General features: G+C 40.0%; 1 long non-coding RNA gene across 1 annotated transcript in view; it reads right to left on the bottom strand.

Moving 5' to 3' along the window:
* Nucleotides 1–5672: 5672 nt before the first annotated feature.
* Nucleotides 5673–19864, bottom strand: part of LOC143996945 (uncharacterized) — a 424914-nt gene continuing 410722 nt past the window's right edge. Inside the window, exons 6-7 of the long non-coding RNA XR_013277625.1 lie at nucleotides 13143–13283; nucleotides 5673–6098 (exon numbers count right to left, since the gene is read on the bottom strand). This is a non-coding gene — a long non-coding RNA (uncharacterized LOC143996945). The remainder of the gene's footprint in view (nucleotides 6099–13142; nucleotides 13284–19864) is intronic.

Raw genomic sequence — 19864 nt, 5'->3', positions numbered from 1 at the left:
CATGTCTGTGTACTATGTGCTGAAGCTGCCAAATGTAGAAGACCTTATAACAGGATGACAACATCAGGGCACACATGGGAGACACACTGATAGAATGTTGTCCCATATTATGGGAAGTTCCAAATCCTGAACAAGGACCTTCATGGCAGGATTGTAAGGCTTTAATGGGAGCTATACATTAAAAAATATATAAATAAATATATATTTTAATATGGATGCTTTCAGGGAAGAATTTACTTGTAGTAATACTACATACTCAAACAGTAATAAAAGGGCAACACAAAGGTGTCCCATTAATGTATCAAACACTGTACTGACAAATATGTTTGTTATTAATACTAAAGCAAAGAGTGCAGTTCTAAATCATTCTTCTAAAAAGCAGCAAGGGCAAAGCAAGGGCAGCTTTTTGTGTAAGACCTCTTCATTTTCATTTTCTAAAGTAAATTTTATCACACTTCAGTGTATGTCAGTAGTTTACACTATGAATTACAGCATCTGTATCACAGTGTGCCAATGTAGCTCAATTACTAAGAAGTCATAAATTTTGGAACTGAAAATGAAAACATATTTACGTGTGCTTGTTAGCGTTTCAGTAAAGCACTTGTGATTTATTTTATTAATCACTTGATTTAATTGTAGGGTCTCTGTTTTTAATCTGTGTTCTACATAAGTCCCCCTTGTTGAAGAAATATGTGTCACTAATTTGCTTTCTGTAAAAGTTATCATTTTGAGATGGAACATTTTCAAACTCTAAGCAAATATCCTGCAGAGTTTTCTTAAGCTGTCATCATTTGGAGATGTTTCTTTTCAAGGCAGGAATTCATTTCCTGTGTTATGGCATTGAGCTTTTCAGTAAAATGTGGAACATAACATGGAAAACCATGCAACAGAAGAGCATAGGAACAGGCAGCAAAACTTGACTACCCTTCCTGTCCTCTTTATTAAAAAAATTGCACTTTACAGAAGGAACACATGTATATATATATATATATTTTTTCTTAGTATGTTCAGAACTAAATATACATATTTTTATTGTTCGTTAGTTATCAAGTAGTGCATTATTAATGTTTTATATTTACCAGTTGTGCACTGCATGCTACAGGCTACAAATGAATAGTTTATGCCGCTTGTTTTACTTCTGTTATATAAATAACCTAAACATCCTGTTTAATTTGATCCTCTGATATTTTAGTCCACAGCTTAATTGGTTATAGGATGGGCTCACCCCACTGCCCGCCTGTTGGGTCATACAAATCTGTATTGATTCTTAGAGGAATGCTAAACCTAAATGTCATAAAAGCACATGGTATGTAAAAAGCATCATGGAGCCTGTAGTGGGTGTGTTTGGGAATGCTTTCCTGCACTACACACTTGTTAGCAAAAGAGGTTCCCAAAGCTATTTTGTCAGCAAAACACAATATATAATATTGTGCACAACAGCATTTCCTGGATGCAAACCTAAAGCCCTAACCATGAAGGCCGCTCCCCTTGAATTTATTTTAAAACTTTGTTTTTTAAGTTGTCATGCTTGTTAACATGGAATTCTGGAGTTTACCATTTACAATACAAAAATGGGAAACTATCCTATGCTGCAAGCTAGGCCTGTCTGTTTTGATCTGGGGGCAGGGAGTGGTTAGAGTAGCAGTGGGTGTGGCCACCTGTGCTCTAGTTTTGGGACGCCTCCCCTGCTCCCAGGGAGAATGTTCTGGAAGAGGGGCAGGGCCTTCTATACAAGCTGAGGTAACATGCCACTGGGGAGAGTTGTCAGCTGAGTAAAGTGGAGGATGGAATGCTAGACAGCAGCAAGAGGGCACCCCATCCACCTTTACGCGGTCATTGGTGATGTCTTTATCATCACACAGTCATTGATAAGGAACTCCTGGAGCAGAGGGGCAGGCGAAGCTGTCGGAATGTATGGTCCGGACAAGTTCTCCATCAAGGACTCAGGGCAGAGAAAGGTCGGTGAGTGTACCACAGTGGCGGGCTGGATGTGCCAGGAAGTCTGTGAGAGAACTTCACTAATACATGGTCATTAGCGAGGTCCTTATCATTACACGGTCAATAATGAGGAGTCTTGAAGCAGAGGAGAGACTGTGGGGATGTGTGTCAAATCGATGTGACCTGAGGGCACAGGATTTGCAGGTTGGGCTAGCTGGGAACAGGATACGTTTTTTGCAGGAGGAGAGGAGTTCTGGGAACTTCACCCTTACAGGGTCATGAGTGATGTCCTCATCCTTACACGATAATGGGCGAGGAAGTCCTGGAAGCAATAATCTGTGGGGGCTAAGTAGAGGAGGAGCAACAACATGGTGAAGCAGGAGAAGACTATAGCAATTAAATATGTACAATCATCTCTTCTGGCTCTAATTATGTGCTAACTTGTGAAATCTTTAAAATATGGCGGCAAAAATGAAATATCCTATGGGCATCCCATATACCCCTTCTCCCCAACCAAGTTGTACCCCCAATAAATAAAAAAAAAACAGCAAAGGACTGTTCACTGTCTCTGCAAGTGATATATGGGGGTCTGGCAGCGGGGTGAATTGGTGGATGTTTGTTACTAGTGGCAACTACACAGCTACACAAGCAGTGGTTGTCTTGGAAGTGTGTTTGGGGTTGTTATCATGCTGGAATACTGCCCTGCGGCCCAGTCTTTGAGGTGAGGGGATCATGCTCTGCTTCAGTATGTCACAGTACATGTTGGCATTCATGGTTACCTCAATAAACTGTAGCTCCCCAGTGGCGCAGTACTCACGCAGCCCCAGACCATGACACTCCCACCACCATGCTTGACTATAGGCAAGACACACTTGTCTTTGTACTCTTCACCTGGTTGCTGCCACACACTCTTGATACCATCTGAACCAAATAATTTTACCTTGGTCTCATCAGACCACAGGACATGGTTCCAGTAATCCATGTCCTTAGTCTGCGTGTCTTCAGCAAACTGTTTTCAGGCTTTCTTGTGCATCATCTTTAGAAGAGTATTCTTTCTGGGACGACAGCCATGCAGACGATTTTGATGCAGTGTACAGCGTATGGTCTAAGCACTGACAAGCTGACCCCCCACCCCTTCAACCTCTGCAGCAATGCTGTCAGCACTCATATGTCTATTTCCCAAAGACAACCTCTGGATATGACGCTGAGCTCGTGCACTCAACTTCTTTGGTAAATCATGACGAGGCCTGTTCTGAGTAGAATCTATCCTGTTAAACCGCTGTATAGTCTTGGCCACCATGCTGCAGCTCAGTTTCAGGGTCTTGGCAATCATCTTATAGTCTAAGCCATTTTTATGTAGAGCAACAATTCTTTTGCCATGAGGTGCCATTTGAATTTCCAGTGACCAGTATGAGAGAGTGAGAATGATAACAACAAATTTAACACACCTGCTTCTCAGCCACACCTGGGACTTTCTAAGCCCTTGTACACATGGTCGGACATTCTGACAACCAAATCTGTCGGATTTTGTCCGATGGATTTTGTCCGAAACTGTTGCATACACACAGATGGACAAAGTTGTCAGAAAATCCGATCGTACTTAACGTGATGACGTTATTTCGTTAGGATGGGACTACGTTCAGGCTAGTAGCCAATAGCTTTGGTCTAGGAATTTGATCTGAGCATGCGTGGTACTTTGTCCGATCGGAATTCTGTACACATGATCGGCCAAAGTCCGATCGGATCATGTTGTCGGAAAATTGTATAGCCCAGCTGGAAAACTTGGTCCGTCGGATACTCCGATGGAAACAGTCCGATGGAGCCCACACACTGTCAGATTATCCAACAACACGGTCCTATCGGACATTGTCCATCGGAAAGTCCGACCGTGTGTACAAGGGCTAACACTAATGAGTCACAGAACACCAGGAGGGAAAATTACTAATTGGGCCCAATTTGGACATTTTCACTTAGGGGTGTACTCACTTTTGTTGCCAGCGGTTTAGAGATTAATGGCTGTGTGTGGCTCTGAGTTATTTTGAGGGGACAGCAAATTTACAATGTTATACAAGCTGTACACTGACTATTTTACATTGTAGCAAAGTGTAATTTCTTCAGTGTTGTCACATGAAAAGATATAATAAAATATTTACAAAAATGTGAGGGGTGTACTCACTTCTGTGAGATACTGTATATACATTTCTACATACTACAGTATACATTCTGTTGTAATTTTTTTTTAAAATAACATAAATCGATCTACTTTACTGAACAGCCCTGTTTTTCTGAGCTACATAAGAATAAAGGCTCCACATGTAATCGTGATGTTTGGGGAGATGGGAAATCAGTGAACTGTAAATTTTTTAGATTCTCCTGAACATACTCATGCAAATTAGTTCAATTTGCAGAGTTTCATATCATTTAGGGTTGCCTGAATCCCTAAATTGCAGAGTTCTCCACAGCTCATGCAAATCTACTTGCAACTATTCAGGAAACTCAAAATATGCTGAATCAGTGATTCTCCCGATTCACTCATCCCAAAACAACTTTTAGCAACAGTGGCAGTAAACCCCAAATTACCATCAATGTAAATAAATATTTTTTTCCCCACAAAGCTTCAGTTTAAAAAAAATAAAAGTCAATATCAGCATATTTTTAATCACATTATTCTTAAACAATGGGGATTATTTACAAAAGGCAACTCCACTTTGCATTACAAGTACACTGCAAGTGCACTTGGAAGTGCAGTCACTGTAGATCCAAGGGGGAAATGCAAGGAAAATAAAAAACAGCATTTTTGCTTCTACACGATTGGATGATAAAATCAGCAGAGCTTCCCATGATTTCCGATCTTCCCCTCAGATTTACAGCGACTGCACTTCCAAGTGCACTTGTAGTGCAGAGTGTTTTTGTCTTTAGTAAATCAACCCCAATGTGTCTTAATTGTAAGGCTTCATGTACACAGGACGTTGTTCAACCTCTCCTGAATGATTTAACTTGCCGTGTTTAGCAACGTTTGCATCAAGAGTTTTTTTTTTTTTTTTTGTTAAAATGAAAAACGTCTGTAAACGGAACGCTGCTAAAGGCGAGTTTACAAGCTGTTACAGGCATTTGACGTTTCAAATTCCTCTGAACCCATTTCTTTGCATTCCAAAAAAAGCTTCTAAACTAAACTACCTAGAAATTACTATACATGACTCTGTATATGTACTAAGATAACATAGAGGAGAGTTCAGGGGCAGCTAAAAAAATGCCCAACTGCTCCTAAACATCTGTTTACCAGCAGCAGTGTACATGAGGCTTAAATATGTTACTAATAGTTACTTTATTTTTTTTTTTAAATCTTCTGCACTTACTCATGTTGATGACGTATCTGTTACATTGTAATATAATATAGCTTGTCTAGTGCCAGTTATGAAGCATTTAATTGATGCTACCAAACCAATTTCAGACTAATTCTCAACTGTTTGCTTCTCTTCAAACTACGGTATGGAGTGATTTGAAAATGCCTTTCTTCTCATATCACTTAGAGTGTGAACAAAGCTAGCATAAAAGTGCTGTAGGCAGGTAATCCGGAGGTCAGGAATCTGATCTATTTGGCTTCTATTACACTATTATACTTAGAGTGATAAGTTCAGGTCTCTATTACATTATTATACTTTCAGAGATATGTTTCCGACTTTAGCTGTTTGAAGATTTGAATAAATCTGTTGACTATTCTGACACAGAGAAGCTTAATTTGAGATTTTATTAGGCAAATAAGGCTACAGATAGGTTTACCAAGTATATGAAATAAGGCACATTTTAAGCCTATTAACCCAGAGTTCCACAGTCCAAGGACGCAACATGACATTTTTGTTGCTTTAAAGTTTGATAGTATGGCTTTCCTCAGCTTACGGGAGCACTGGCAGGTTAAATCAGCAACTGGCTTTTTGTGTCTCTCGGGGACTCCAGAGCTAGTCCTAGTTCTCTTCCACATCAATGCCTGAACCCTTAACAGGAAGTAGGATTCAGCAATCGGCAAATGACTCCTTAATGCCTTCATTACAATTTCTGTAGATAAGTGGAGTGGGGACTTCCATCAAGATCACATCATCGGCATTCACAAGCAGTACAGCTCCAGACAGACATATATGGCTTCACCCCCAGCCACGGGTGCCCTGGCCAAAAGAGAAATCAACAGAGAAAAAAATGAATCAGAACCAACATTTCTTGATCTTCTTCCTGGAGGAGAAGGAGCAAGGTCTGGTAGACAGTGTTTATATGTAATGCACTGTTCATTATGTACATAAAGTTTTTTGATGAAGAGAGAGAATGATTTGGTGGTTCAGTGGCTTTTTCTTCTATTGATAGTGATATTGTCACTACTGCTACCACTAAGTGCTATTTAAGGCTAATGTATAGTTCACCCTTTTGGCATCCAATTAGACATATCAAGTCTGGATGGGTTTGACTCAAGGCGTACTTCCAATTGCTAAAAACCCTATCCAAAACTAAGACTTTAGTTTTGAGTGACCTAAAGTCAACACTTAAACTACTGTCTGGATTTATACCTCAAAACACATTCATTAATTTTCTCTGTAATGATTTAATAATTCCTACTCTACACAGGTTGTTGGAGTAATTGAAATAAGTGTGGTGTTTAAATGTCATTTATCACACCCCCTTAGTACAGTGAGTTCATATTTTGTGAAGATGTTTGTTGTGGTACATTTGTAACTTGTAACAAATCTAACAAATATGTTGTATGATTATTTTTGAAATGTTTAAATACTGTAGTAAGGAAAACATGTAAAAAAATAAAAAAATAAATATATATATATATATATATATATATATATATAATCAATTAAAGTAATTTAGCATGTGGAGATATGGTGAGTCAGCAGCTTGTAGTCCCAGTTGTGAGGTCAGTAAAACATGCCAACTTTACTGGAAACCTGCCCAGTTTCATTTTGTATTTATCTCTTTATGTTACTGATGTAGAGATAAATATAATGGTCTTAATGACTAAGAGGGGCAAGCTGTATTGCAGTGCAATGGAGGCAAGAATAGGAAAATATCAGAAAATATGTTCTTTTACGGTATCACAGGCTACTAGTCTTACTTAATAATGCAGCAATAAGAGAACTGATGTGCAGTAATCAGGACTTAAACAATTAGAGATTAGCGCTAAGTAGTCTTGTGGGGTTTAAAGGAGTTTTCATACAACTAAATTAAGTCATGGATGCAGTAGACCACCATCCGATTGTTACCCTGTAAAAACATTCACTTAAAGGCAGATAAGACTTTCTGCTATGATTTCTTTCCTCATTCCTCCCAATGACTAGACACCTGTTTGCCACTGTCCTTGGACCTTACTATACTTTTGTTCTGGGCTTTCATGCTTCTCAATAGTGTGTTACTCCTCTATTTTCTCCTTTGCTCCTATTAACATTTCCTATTCATGATGTGTAAATGTTAACAAATGAGCAGCCAAGTCAGTTATAGCAAAACACTGGAGGAAAGACTTAGCCCCAAACCTCTCTGAAGTTGTAGCTTTGATTAAGATCACTTATGTATATGAAAGAGCTTTGTCATAGAGGTCCAAGTACCAAATTTATTAGTATGTGGAAACCATGGATTACATGGAGCAATACCTAAATATATGCCAGATATTCCGGGCACACTTATGAACCTGCATAGCTGTTATATGTAGGCCATACATAGCCTTGTTACCGCATATACTTGTATTGTCATCTCACTTACTCTGATGTACTGTTTATTGTTTTCCTGTACGCTCTGTTGAAATTTTCAATAATTATAATTTAAATAATAATAATAAAAAAATATTTCAGTCAATTCATGCTTAAATATATATATTGTTTACAATAACTGTGCAAGGTATAGCCACTCTAAAGGTCCGTACACACAATCAGACTTTTTGACAACAAACATGCAAATTAGCTGTTTTAACTTCACTGGCGGTATGATTATTTCTGATTTTCGGCTTAAAGCGGTATAATGTTTTGCATGGAAATTTGGCGTTTTATATTGTAGGCCTGCAATTCTTAGGAATAACTCACTTAAATCTGTCTAGTAGACATCCCGGTATGATAAAGTTTGAAACACAAAATCATAAATTATAATATAATAAATAACTATAAATCATTATAACAAATAATAATATAATAATAATAAAAATGATTCAATAATGTAATCAAATCAAAAACACTGAAATTGGCTCAGTTGCAGAATTGTCGCTGTCATTAGATGTAGTGTTTTGTTGATAAATTTCCCCACAAATCGCTATCGCTCAGTTCTGCAAGTGATTCTAATTTATTATTGCTGTTTTCTAGCTAAAACAACTTTTGACATAAAGGGACACTTTTTAGTTGCTATGCACAATCTCCAAATTCCAGGCAGAAAAAACAGTATTTATAATATAAAAGTGCATGCAGGGCACTGGACAGACCACTAGGGACAAAGGGAATGTGTATTTTTTTTTTATACAGTACTGTAATCTGTAAGATTACAGTGTACTGTATGTGTGCTGTGTTTTTACTTTTTTTTTATTTGATGCCGATCTCCGCTCCCATGCGAAGCGACGTCGCAGGGAAGAAGCTCGGTGGCACTTGGCACTGTGTGAATCGAGCAAGGAGACAGCTTGCACACACAGCAGAGAGACATTGCAGGATCCAGGAGACAAGGTAATTAACTTTCCCTGTATCCTGCGATGCAATCCCGAGTCTGGCTCGGGGTTACCGCTAATGGTACTGAAATTCCACCCCGAGCCAGACTCAAGAATACCGCCAGGGAGGTTAAGGCAACATCCAACCATGTGTACGCTCCATCGGACAAACTTTTTCGATTTTCAAATGTTGGCTGTGCGAACAGGCAACTTTTCGACAACATAAGTCCGATGGAGCAAGGTCCGATCGTGTGTACAGAAAACCATTGGACTTTACAAACACGCATTCTCAGAACCAATGCAAAAGATCAGACAACAATACAGAAGTTGACCAAAGGTGGGGGTAAAGAGCAAAAAAAACATGTGAGTTGGTGAAAGTTGGCTGAAAAAGACAGATCATGTGTATGCTTAACAAGTTCATGGCCAACGCCCTTTGTACAGAAATCCACTGGAAAGTTTGTTTAAAGTCTGATCGTGTGTATGAGGCTTAATTCTCAGGTTTCTTAGCTCATACACACCCTGGCTTTTGTCAGATAAAATGATTTACCGTAATTTAATTTATAATTTCATCTATTTTTTTATCTTTTCAAGTTAAAATAAAGTCCAGCAAAAAGGTGAATAATAACCTTCAAAGCAATCTCGGGGACCCCTTTCTAACCAGGTTTCAGTATAAGAATTCTCCTCGATCATGGGTATTTTCTAGCCTATAGTGATGCAGTAAAGACCAGGGCTATCAGTGCTATTACAATTCCCTAAAAATGCACAGAAATATACAGCTTGAATTTAATTTACAAGGCTGGTCACTTTCATGATGCTTATAATACTGGACTCTTGACTTGGGATCAGTGTGTATGATATGGTTTTACTGCTACCATGGTTTCAGGGAGAATCCTATAGGACTGAGATTGACCTGGAAATTTTTTATACCATAATACACTATATGACCTTTAAACTATGGCCAGTAGGCTTAGACAGACCATTAGGTGGGCTTTTGAGTAAGCCTTTGTCAGTGTATTGGAAGCTAGTGTAGGTAAAGGATATTAAAAGTGGACAAACCAAACAGAGAGAGATTAGGCTCAGTTAGAAAATTTTACTGATTGTTAGCTCTTTGGGCAACCCAACCCTTTTGCAGCTTTTTGGTTCTTATACATTTTTGTCTTTAATTCAATTCGATTTGAGTTCAACAGTCTCTTTTAGATTATCTTGCATTAGCTAGAGCTGCCAGGAATTATGGCCCCTGCTGTACTTCCTCTAGCATGTAATCAGACTGATTAGCGGGAGATAGAAGTATGCTGGATAACAGCAAGGTCCTCCAAAGAGAATAGGAATGTTTGGCTGCTGGAAACCTATAAAGGTAATTATTCCCAAAGTTGGGCTTTTAGTTTGGAATGCCCAAAGCACAGAATTTATTGTTACTGGTCATTTGCGGTTGGAGCTTGCTTTTTGTTGCTTTGAGCTACATTGTTTGGAAGAAAAATAAAACTAAGTGCAAGAACAGCATGCAATAAAAACATCCGCAGTCCTCTCTAGTAAAAACATAAACAAAAAAAAGTTAGGCATACACTAGTTAGCACTATTATCCCCAATTTAAAATATCCTACTACTAGCCAATGTACATTGGTGTATCCTTTGCAGTATCCTAATCTTTACAGTAAAACATTTGCCTGTGTCTCTAATAAATGTGGGCCTAGCCTTGTTAACCCCCCTGACGGTCTTCCCGAGTCTGGCTCGGGGTGGAATTTTTATACCAAGAGCGGTAACCCCGAGCCAGACTCGGGACTGCATCGCTGGATCCAGGAGGAGGTTTACTTACCTTCTCCCTCAGATCCAGCGTTGTCTCCCCGCTGTACGAGCGAGCCGTGTCTCGCTCGATCTATCACAGAGCCGATCTCCGTGCCCTGCGAGCGTTGCGACGCACGGGGACGGAGATCGGCGCCAAATTCAAAAAGTGAAACACACAGTATACATACAGTATAATGTAATCTTACAGATTACATTGCTGTATGTAATTATTTCACATCCACTTTGTCCTTAGTGGTCTGTCCAGTGCTCTGCATGCAGTTTTATATAATAAAAACTGTTCTTTATTCCTGGAAACTGGAGATTGTCCATAGCAACCAAAACTGTCACTTTACATCAAAAATGGTTTTAGACCAGCTAGAAAACAGTGATAATAAATTGTAATCACTCGCAGAATTGAGCGATATCGATTTGTGGGGAGATCCGTCATCAAATACTGAAAAGTAATGACAGTGACAATTCTGCAACTGAGCAAATTTCAGTGTTTTTGATTTGATTACATTATTGAATAATTTTTATTATTGTTATATTATTATTTGGTACAATTATTTATAGTTATTTATTATATTATAATTTATGATTTCATTTTTCAAACTTTATCATACCCGGGATGTCTGCTAGACTCTGGTTTGGACAGATTTAAGAGAGTTATTCCTAAGAATTACAGGACTACAATATAAAACGCCAAATTTTCATGCAAAATAATGGTACCGCTTTTAGCACCTAAAATCCAAAATAATCATACCGCCAGGGAGGTTAATTCAAATTGGCTGCTGGCCAATTTTAGACTATTGTGTCTTCTGCTGCTTTTTAATTCTTGTAGTAAAATACCTGTCTGTACTCTTTGGGGTTGATTTTCTAAATGAAAATATACTGTTCACTTTGCAAGGGAATTATTTTTCCCAGAGTTTAGTGAATGAGGTGAAGCTTTGCTAACTTCCTTCATCCAATCATGCAAGAAAAAAAAATGCTTTTTATTCTCCTTTGCCACCTGATTGGGTATTCTTTCAAAAGTAAAATTTAACCACATTTACTTTATGTAAAATTAATTTAAAATTCCTATGCAAAGGTCACTTTTTAATGCATATGACTAGCATGTTCTAAGTAGAATTTTTTTTTTTTCATATAGTTTATTTTCTCTTGAAGGATCCATACAAATACTCTTATCTCTATGAAAAACATTGCTGTTAGAGCCAGTTCAAAATCTGCTTTGCCAGTGACTTGTACATGCTGGGGAATATACTATGACATGACATCAATTACATTTAGGAATGATGATGTCAAGAGTTGTGAAATGTCTCTAGGCAAACAGTGTGACAGAGTAAGATGAAGCCAATGTGTGAATTCTGTGTAGAGGTCTACTCGTAAAACCGTTTTCACAAATGGATGAGGTAGGTAAACATCTATAAGATTCTAACACTGTAGATCTGCAATTTCACACATCTAATGTGGCTAAAACTAAAAAAGCATAGATGATCTCATTAGATGTCACTTCTTTTTAAAGGGTTATATAATGTGACACTAGAACATGACACAATGGAATAATAAACAATTAAATCAATTACAGAGAAGTGCAACTCTGGATTAAAACAACACAACTAAATGTATATAGCTTCTAAACATTTGAATTTTTATTGCAAGCTGCAGCAATGCCTGAACTGAATGTTGCAAGATAGGCACCCAGCAGCTTAGAGAAAGATCCCCTAATCAATTAAATTGGATGACAGCCCTGGGAGGAGGCAACAATCTAAAACACAGAGAACCAGATTGCTTTACAGGCATACCCCACTTTTAAGTACACAATGGGGTTTATTTACTAAAGCTGGAAAGTGCAAAATCAGCCACTTCTGCATAGAAACCAATGAGCTTCTAACCCCAGCTTGTTCAATTAAGCTTTGGTAATAAAACCTGGAAGCTCATTGGTTTCTATACAGAAGTGAGCCTGATTTTGCACTTTCCATCTTTAGTAAATAAATCACATGGTGTACTTAAAAGTGGAGTATGCCTGTATATGCTGCCTCCATATGCTGCCTCCATTCAACAGCCTAGAACATGCCTAAAGGAGAAGAGAGCAGAGTGATCATTGTGCTATGTCTCCTTCCTTGACCATTAAAAAGCCGGGGGTAGGTTAGTAACCAAGCAGTACTGCTTAAAGAGTTACTAAACCCACAACAGTAAAATCAGTTTATATATGCAGTAAAACATGCTGGTCATACTCACTGTGGAACCTAAGGGGTTTATCCTCTGCATTGTGTATAAAGGCTGTTTAATCCTGTCCTCTCTGATCCTCCCCTTCTTTTACTGTCCCCAAGCCATCTGCTGATATAACAGAGCCCTGAATGCACTCAGTTTGGTGTGTCATATTTTATATTTACTAAAATAGTTGTATTACCATGTTCTGTGTACTGTGGGAGACCAGATATAGTAAATGCAGGGTCCTGGGTTTAGTAACACCTTAAAGGGCAAATCCACTTTCGCAGGAAAAAAATAGCAAATAGAAAAAAAATAATATAGTATATACCAGGGATATGCAATTAGCGGACCTCCAGCTGTTGCAGAACTACAATTCCCATGAGGCATTGCAAGATTCTGAGAGCCACAAGCATGACACCCAGAGGCAGAGGCATGATGGTATTTGTAGTTTTGCAACAGCTGGAGGTCCGCTAATTGCATATCCCTGGTGTATACAATTGGGAAACAAGTCATATAGCAATTAAATGTTATTAAAAATTACCTTTCAATTTTCAATCTTCAGCGCTGTAATTTTCTGTAAAATGCAATATGCCCCCAGGAATGTAATTTCCTGCTTTTGTGATTGGCTTACTGATTTTCCCAGATAGCTGCACCAAGGGACAAATCCGATTTTTGACATCTCCTGCAACAAATATGGCAGTTTTTGGTGAGATTCTCCCAAAGGAAATCACATCTAAAGGGATGCAGACCCTGCAATATTCCTCATTAGAGCCCTGCAAGGTGCAGCAGCTGATTTATAATTACAAAACCATTCCCATACAGATTCATTCTGCATATTAACACAAATATCTGTTCATTTAAAATAACAAAAGGTAGGAATCTGCAACACAGTTTGTAAAAATCACTGAAATGTACATAGATCCCCAGAGGGGATTTTTTTTTCTCAACAAATGTGGAGTTAGTCTTTAACTACAGTGAAGAGAAGATAGATTACCATCCAACTATGTGTTTGCCTTGCTATCATGCATTGGAACCAGCTGTGGTCTGCAGCGGTCTTTATTCCTTTCTAAAAAATCAGATTTTATTAAAATCTTTTCTCTTGTAAATGGTGCATCCAATATGGAAAAGCAGATGCAGGTATGCAGCGTTTCACTTTGTTTTAATCTGCCATTTATTTCTTTTTAAAGTATATGAGTTAATGGGAAGCTTAGTATGAAAAACTGCAGCGAAGACAGGGACGCAGTTTATTTGAGAGACTTGGCAGGCAAATAACAGATAAACAGAAAAATGAAATCATAAAATCATAGTACACTTCCATCACACATAATATTATGACATATATGTTTCCTCTGCTATTTGTTCTAACTGCTGTTAGCTATTAAGTTTCCAGCAAAGAAAGTTACCATCTGCTTCCTTATCCAAACTGCAGTCTTCACCATCACACCTCACCGGGGCCTTGCAGCAGATTCACTGTACTACATGGAGCTATTCAGTAAATTATGTCCTCATGTCTCTGCTAAAATTCACTTCTTGGTCAGGTGATGGCAAGTATATAGAGTTTAGTGCGGTTTTGTCATTAAATACCACCTCCATCAACTTTTCTCATAAGGCAGACAGTAAATAAAAATGGCTTGCTATTTTCTGCATTTCATTTACTTATTACATATTTCTTATCAATCTTTGCATTTATTTATACTTTTTTTTTTATTTTATTTTTTTATTTTTTTTTACGTAATCCTGCACTACAAACGCCATTCATAGCTAAGGCAACAGAATATTGCTACCTTCAAGCAGGTTTTGGTTTCCCAAACATGTCTATGAGAATGCAAAACCCATTTGAAGCAGATCAAGTACAGGTCAGAATGAAGTCAACCGCTGGTCCAGTACCTGCCAAAGATTTCTGAATGGCCTTACAAACTAGTGCCATAAATACAAGCTCATTGACAGATATGCTCAACATCTTCCCACCTGGCCTATATGAGAATGATGACCGGACGGGGGCTCCATTGTCCAGACTCATATGACGTCTTTCAGAGCAAACCCCCGGAGGCCTGCAGCGCAGCGATCGATGGTGCGGTTTGTTCCCTGGACACACCACATCTTCGATCACGATAAAGAGGCTATGACGTTGGCTTTTTACCATGATTAGCTGTGTCCACAGCTGATCACAGTCTTAAAGGGAAGTGCCGGTTATCGGCATTCCTCTATTCACTGCTGACAGGGCATGAGTAGAGGAGGGCCAATAAGGGGGGGGGGGGGGGGGTCTGCGCTGATAATTAGTGCATTGATTATCAGTGTAGCCCCATAAGAAATGTTTGCCAGTGTCCCTCCATGATGCCCACCTGTGTCCACAAGTGATATTCACCTGTGTCCACCAGTGATGCCCATCTGCACCCACCAGTGATGCCAATCAGTGCCCACCAGTAGTGCCAATCAGTGCCCATCCTTGATGCCAATCAGTGCCCCCTGTCAGTGCCCATCAGTGATGTCTGTCAGTGCCTCCTTATCAGTGCCATCTGTCAGTGCATATCAGTGCTGCCGATCAGTGCCCCCATCAGTGCTGTTTATCAGTGCCCATCAGTGCTGCATATTAGTGCCTCCTCACCAGTGCCCATCAGTGCCAGTGAAGGTGTTTGTCTGCTGAAGATAACAGGCAGTGGTGAGTTACCATCAGCAATGCTCACAACATCTCACCATCATCAATGATGATGTTCTTAGCACAAGGAGAAGAGAGCTTATCTATCAGCTTCCTGTGCTGAGGCCTTCCATTTCCACCTATAGTGACTCCTATAGTAAAGTTGCCTTTGCAGTCCTATAGAATCTTATCCATGACAATAAAGGGACCATCACTGCACCTTGTACCTGCAGTTAAGCCTCCTGCCACAGTCTGCCCAAGCCTGGACCTGTCACCGATACCTAGTGAGTACTACATGGCCCTTATACTCAGTGGTCATGTTCATTTTCTTTATACTCTGCAGTTTTCCTGATTCACCAACAGTGACTGCTACACTTAAGCAAGTTACCTATACCTCCTCTTGGAATCTTATCAATAAAAGTGTTAATATGGAAAGATTAAGCAGCCTATAGAAGTTGATTAGTAATCACAGTCAGCATGTCTATGTCCAACGTTACTTATGTAATTTTCTCCACCTAAATGCTGAAAAGGACTTTCTACATTTAGTGTGGATGCAGGTTACACCGTAACCATATATTTCATGGTTCACACACCTCCTTTAATGGGAAAATTATAGCCAGTATAAACAACATCTGTTAGACCTCAACTGGTCATGTTGGTCTGTGCAGGACATCCCCCCCCCCCGCCAGAACGATCCTCACCATGTACTGCGGTACCTTTAACTGAAAATAGGCCTCCAGCTGACATGCTAGCTCGGAGACAACCAAACCACTGACTGCAGTGCACTCTTTCACCAAATTCCAGCTAAACCAATGTTAGCTGGAATACCACCAACGGGCCCACACCACCGATGGGTCCCGCATTCACCTTATCTGGGGGGGGGGGTTTCTTCCTTCACCTGCAACGACCAACACCCGCCACAACAAACAAGGGTAAAACCTTTCCCTTGAGCACACCTCCACACCCTCAGTGCTCTCTGTATGCCATCCTGTAATCCTAGGGCCCACGTGTCTAACCCCATGGCATTAAGTTGTACCCCATCTTCTCGAAGGTAACGCCAAGTATCCTCCTCCAACTCCAAAAGCCTGATAGCTAGCCCCCCATTCTTGGCCACAAATCTGCTGACATACCTGTTAACCTTCTTCCTGGCCTTATTAACCCTCTCCCCAGTGATCTCGCTAACCTCCATGTGGTCCGGGCAATCATATTCGACCACACTATCAGCATCCTGGGAAAGGCCGCATGGAGATGCAGAAAATCTACCTTGATATCACGTCTAATATCCAGATTGGACCTAAGGCCTAAATCATTGCCCCCCACATGTAGCACTAGAATGTCCAGGGACCTGTCCAACCATGCAAAATGGTGCACTTCCGGCACAATCCTGCTCCAGAGCATTCCTGGCACCCCCAACCACCGAATGCAAACCACCCGTCTAGAAATGCCCAATTGCCTGGCCTCCAGCCTCACATCTGCCCTTCTTGCACCCCAACAGACATATGAATGTGCCATTATCCAGACCAACCCCAGCATCCCACCTGTAAGAGAAGAAAAACAAACACCCACATAACAGTAAATCCGTACCCCCAAACACACAGACCTATCCCGACATCCACCCATATCAACGCTACCCTCTATATTGCCAATAGCTCTGGCCAAACATATGACCTAAACCTCTTTGACTCCCACTGACCAATGCGTTTAACCACCCCTATAAGAACCGAATGTGAAGAAAAATTCAGCTCACCCAAACCCAAAGCCCTCAAACATTTACGGAAAACTGCGATAAATTGGAATCTCAACAGCGATTCCCCATTCTCATGCACTAGAAAAGATCCCGCCCCTTCCGGACGGATTGTGAGAAAACAATTAACTGCCAAAACTGGGCATAATAGCGAACCTGGTAGCGCAAAAACCAGTAGACATTTCCCCTTGCCCTCCTGATCCGTTTTCGATTTGTTCACCCGCATGGACAATCTATCCTCACTGCAGATGACCTCCGCAGCCCCCATCCCCCTTTACCTTTCTTCAAAGGGCTGACTAACTCCCTGATCCTAAATGCCCCAAAAAACACCAGGGCAAACGCCGTTCTGAACAGTACCACTTCATAACGTGATGAACAAGTTTCAAGCAACTGCTCAAAGAGCCTGCCCAGTAACTCAAATGACACCGGATGCCTATTGTCCTTCACATACACAGCCAGGCCATCAGATACCACCGAATTTGTTCAGACCCAGAAGACAGAGATAAACATCTCAGAACACTGGCAGACTCCTTCCACAAGAAAGGTTACAAAGAGAAAACCATCAACAACAGCATAAACACAGCCTTGAAAACCCAAAGACAAAGAGAAAATCTCCTCCAATACACAGAGAAAAAAAACAAATAACCGAGTACCTCTGATCACCACATATAACCCAGCACTAGAAGGGATCAAAAAGATAATCAAAGATTTACAACCCATTATAACAGAGGGTGACACTCTGAAAGGAATATTCCAACAACCCCCATTACTGGCTTTCAGACAACCACCCAACCTCAGACACAAACTAATCAGCAGGAAACTTCACTCTGATTATGAAGTCACAAATAATGGAAGCAAACCATGCAATAAAAAGCGCTGCAAACTATGCAACCAGATCAATCTATCCAAAAGTGTCACACACACAAACGGGACCTTCAATATCATGGGATCTTACAACTGTACCTCCAGCAATGTTGTGTACCTCATCCAATGCAAAAGGTGCAGCAAAGGATCTTATGTTGGTGAAACAGGACAGAAGTTGCAAACGAGGATGAATTTACACAGACATACCATCAAGGAACATAAAGAAGACAGTTTATGTACACCTGTGGGACATCACTTCTCACAACCCGACCACACTATAGAAGACCTCAATGTTTTAGTTCTTAAAGGGAATTTCAGAACTATCCAGGAAATTAAAACCTTTGAACTAAGAATGATAATTCTTTTTGACACAAAAAATAATGGCCTGAATTTAGATATAGGTTTCCTTACTCATTATCCTCTGTGACCAGCAACCCCCCCCCCCCCCCCATTTCATAGCTCTCCCTCTGTCTTATCTCACTAACTCTTCTGTTATCTTTATTGCCATTGATTTGTATGTGTTTTTTGTTGTTGTTTTGTTTCTCTTTTTTTTTTCTCTTCTTTCCCTCAGAGGTTTTTTTTTGGTTTGTTTTTACATTCTGCTTAAAAATTTGTAAATCAGTACTGCTTGGACCTTGAAGAAGGGGACATACACCGAAAGCTTGTCCTGAAAAATTGTATGTTAGTGCAAATAAAAAAAGTATCACGGACAGTGCTCAATTTTCTCTGTCACAATTGCACTAATACGGCTACAATCACATTAAGTATTAATTAAGGGGAAAATTAAGTGGACACAATATTGAACTACTGTTCTGAAACAAGATAAACAAGCCACCTACACATCCACCTGAAGAATGAAGCCTGTCTGCCAACCTTCAGCTCCACAGCAGAACATCTTGAATCAAGCTAAACAAGCCACCTACTCAGTTACAAAAGGAATAAGGCCGACCAACAACCTTCAGTTCTAGAGTAGCAGTACAGACAATAACGTCATCCCCTCAAGTAAATTTGTAAACTTGTAAGTACATGCAATATCCACTGTTGGCATAAAGCCATTTCAATATAGCATTGAAGGGATCCTTAGAATTTAGTCTATCAAACATTTTTTGCCAGCAAGTCTCAAGTATACAGCAATATTAATCTTGATAGTATTGTTTACATAAATTATAACACGTAGTTGCACCTTAAAAGTGTTACAATTTTTCTACCCATTTCCAAATACAATTTTTGGTCAGCTCATGTTCAAAATACAAACTTGACTGCTGAGATAGAAAGCCACACAGGTAAATGTGTTGATAACTTCTTTTTCCTTTACTTTGTTTTCTCAATCCTGTTACTTTATTAGTCGTACCTTTACCATCATTAAGGTTTATCCTATTCTTGTAGAAAGTTTTGACAGCAAACAGTTCCTAAGTTTGCACAACATTATGTTATATTAAATATACATTTTTTATTAACCAGAGCAGTTGTATGTAATTATTGGTAATATATGAATTATCCTGCTTGCTTAGCACTAAGACTATATTGAGTAAACCAGCTCAAATTCTTCACTCGCATTTAGGAAAATGATGGCTGACGAGCGTGGGCTGCCTAGGACTGGGGGGGGCGGGGCGATCACAGCCCGCAATCGGGGTTGAATGGAAGCCATTCGCCCAGCGGAAGAGAGTGTAGAAGAAGAGAGAGGGCAGCTGGTTCATCACAGGGGAAGAGAGCGTGGAGGAAGAGGAGAGCTGGCCAGATCACAGAGCAGGGATAGCCCGCTGTAACAGCTTACATTTGAATTGCCTCCACTCGCGGTCACACACAGTCCCGCCTCCTGACCCAGTGCCTGTGACAGACAGAACACATCCACACAGGCATTGGACCGGCGTTCTGTCTGTCACAGGCGCTGGGTCAGGAGGCGGGGCTGTGTGTGATGGCAAGCGGAGGCAATTACAATGATTTAAATCTTCATCAATATTGGAGTTCATCCCAATAATGGTAAAGAGATTTGACTGAAAACTGCTTCTATGTATGCAGA

Source organism: Lithobates pipiens, unplaced genomic scaffold, assembly GCF_037356315.1.
Source record: "Lithobates pipiens isolate NorthernLeopardFrog02 unplaced genomic scaffold, aLitPip1_a1.2 Scaffold_19, whole genome shotgun sequence".
NCBI lineage: Eukaryota > Metazoa > Chordata > Amphibia > Anura > Ranidae > Lithobates > Lithobates pipiens.
Note: the sequence above shows the minus strand (reverse complement) of the source record. Positions and strands in the feature narration are given on the sequence as shown.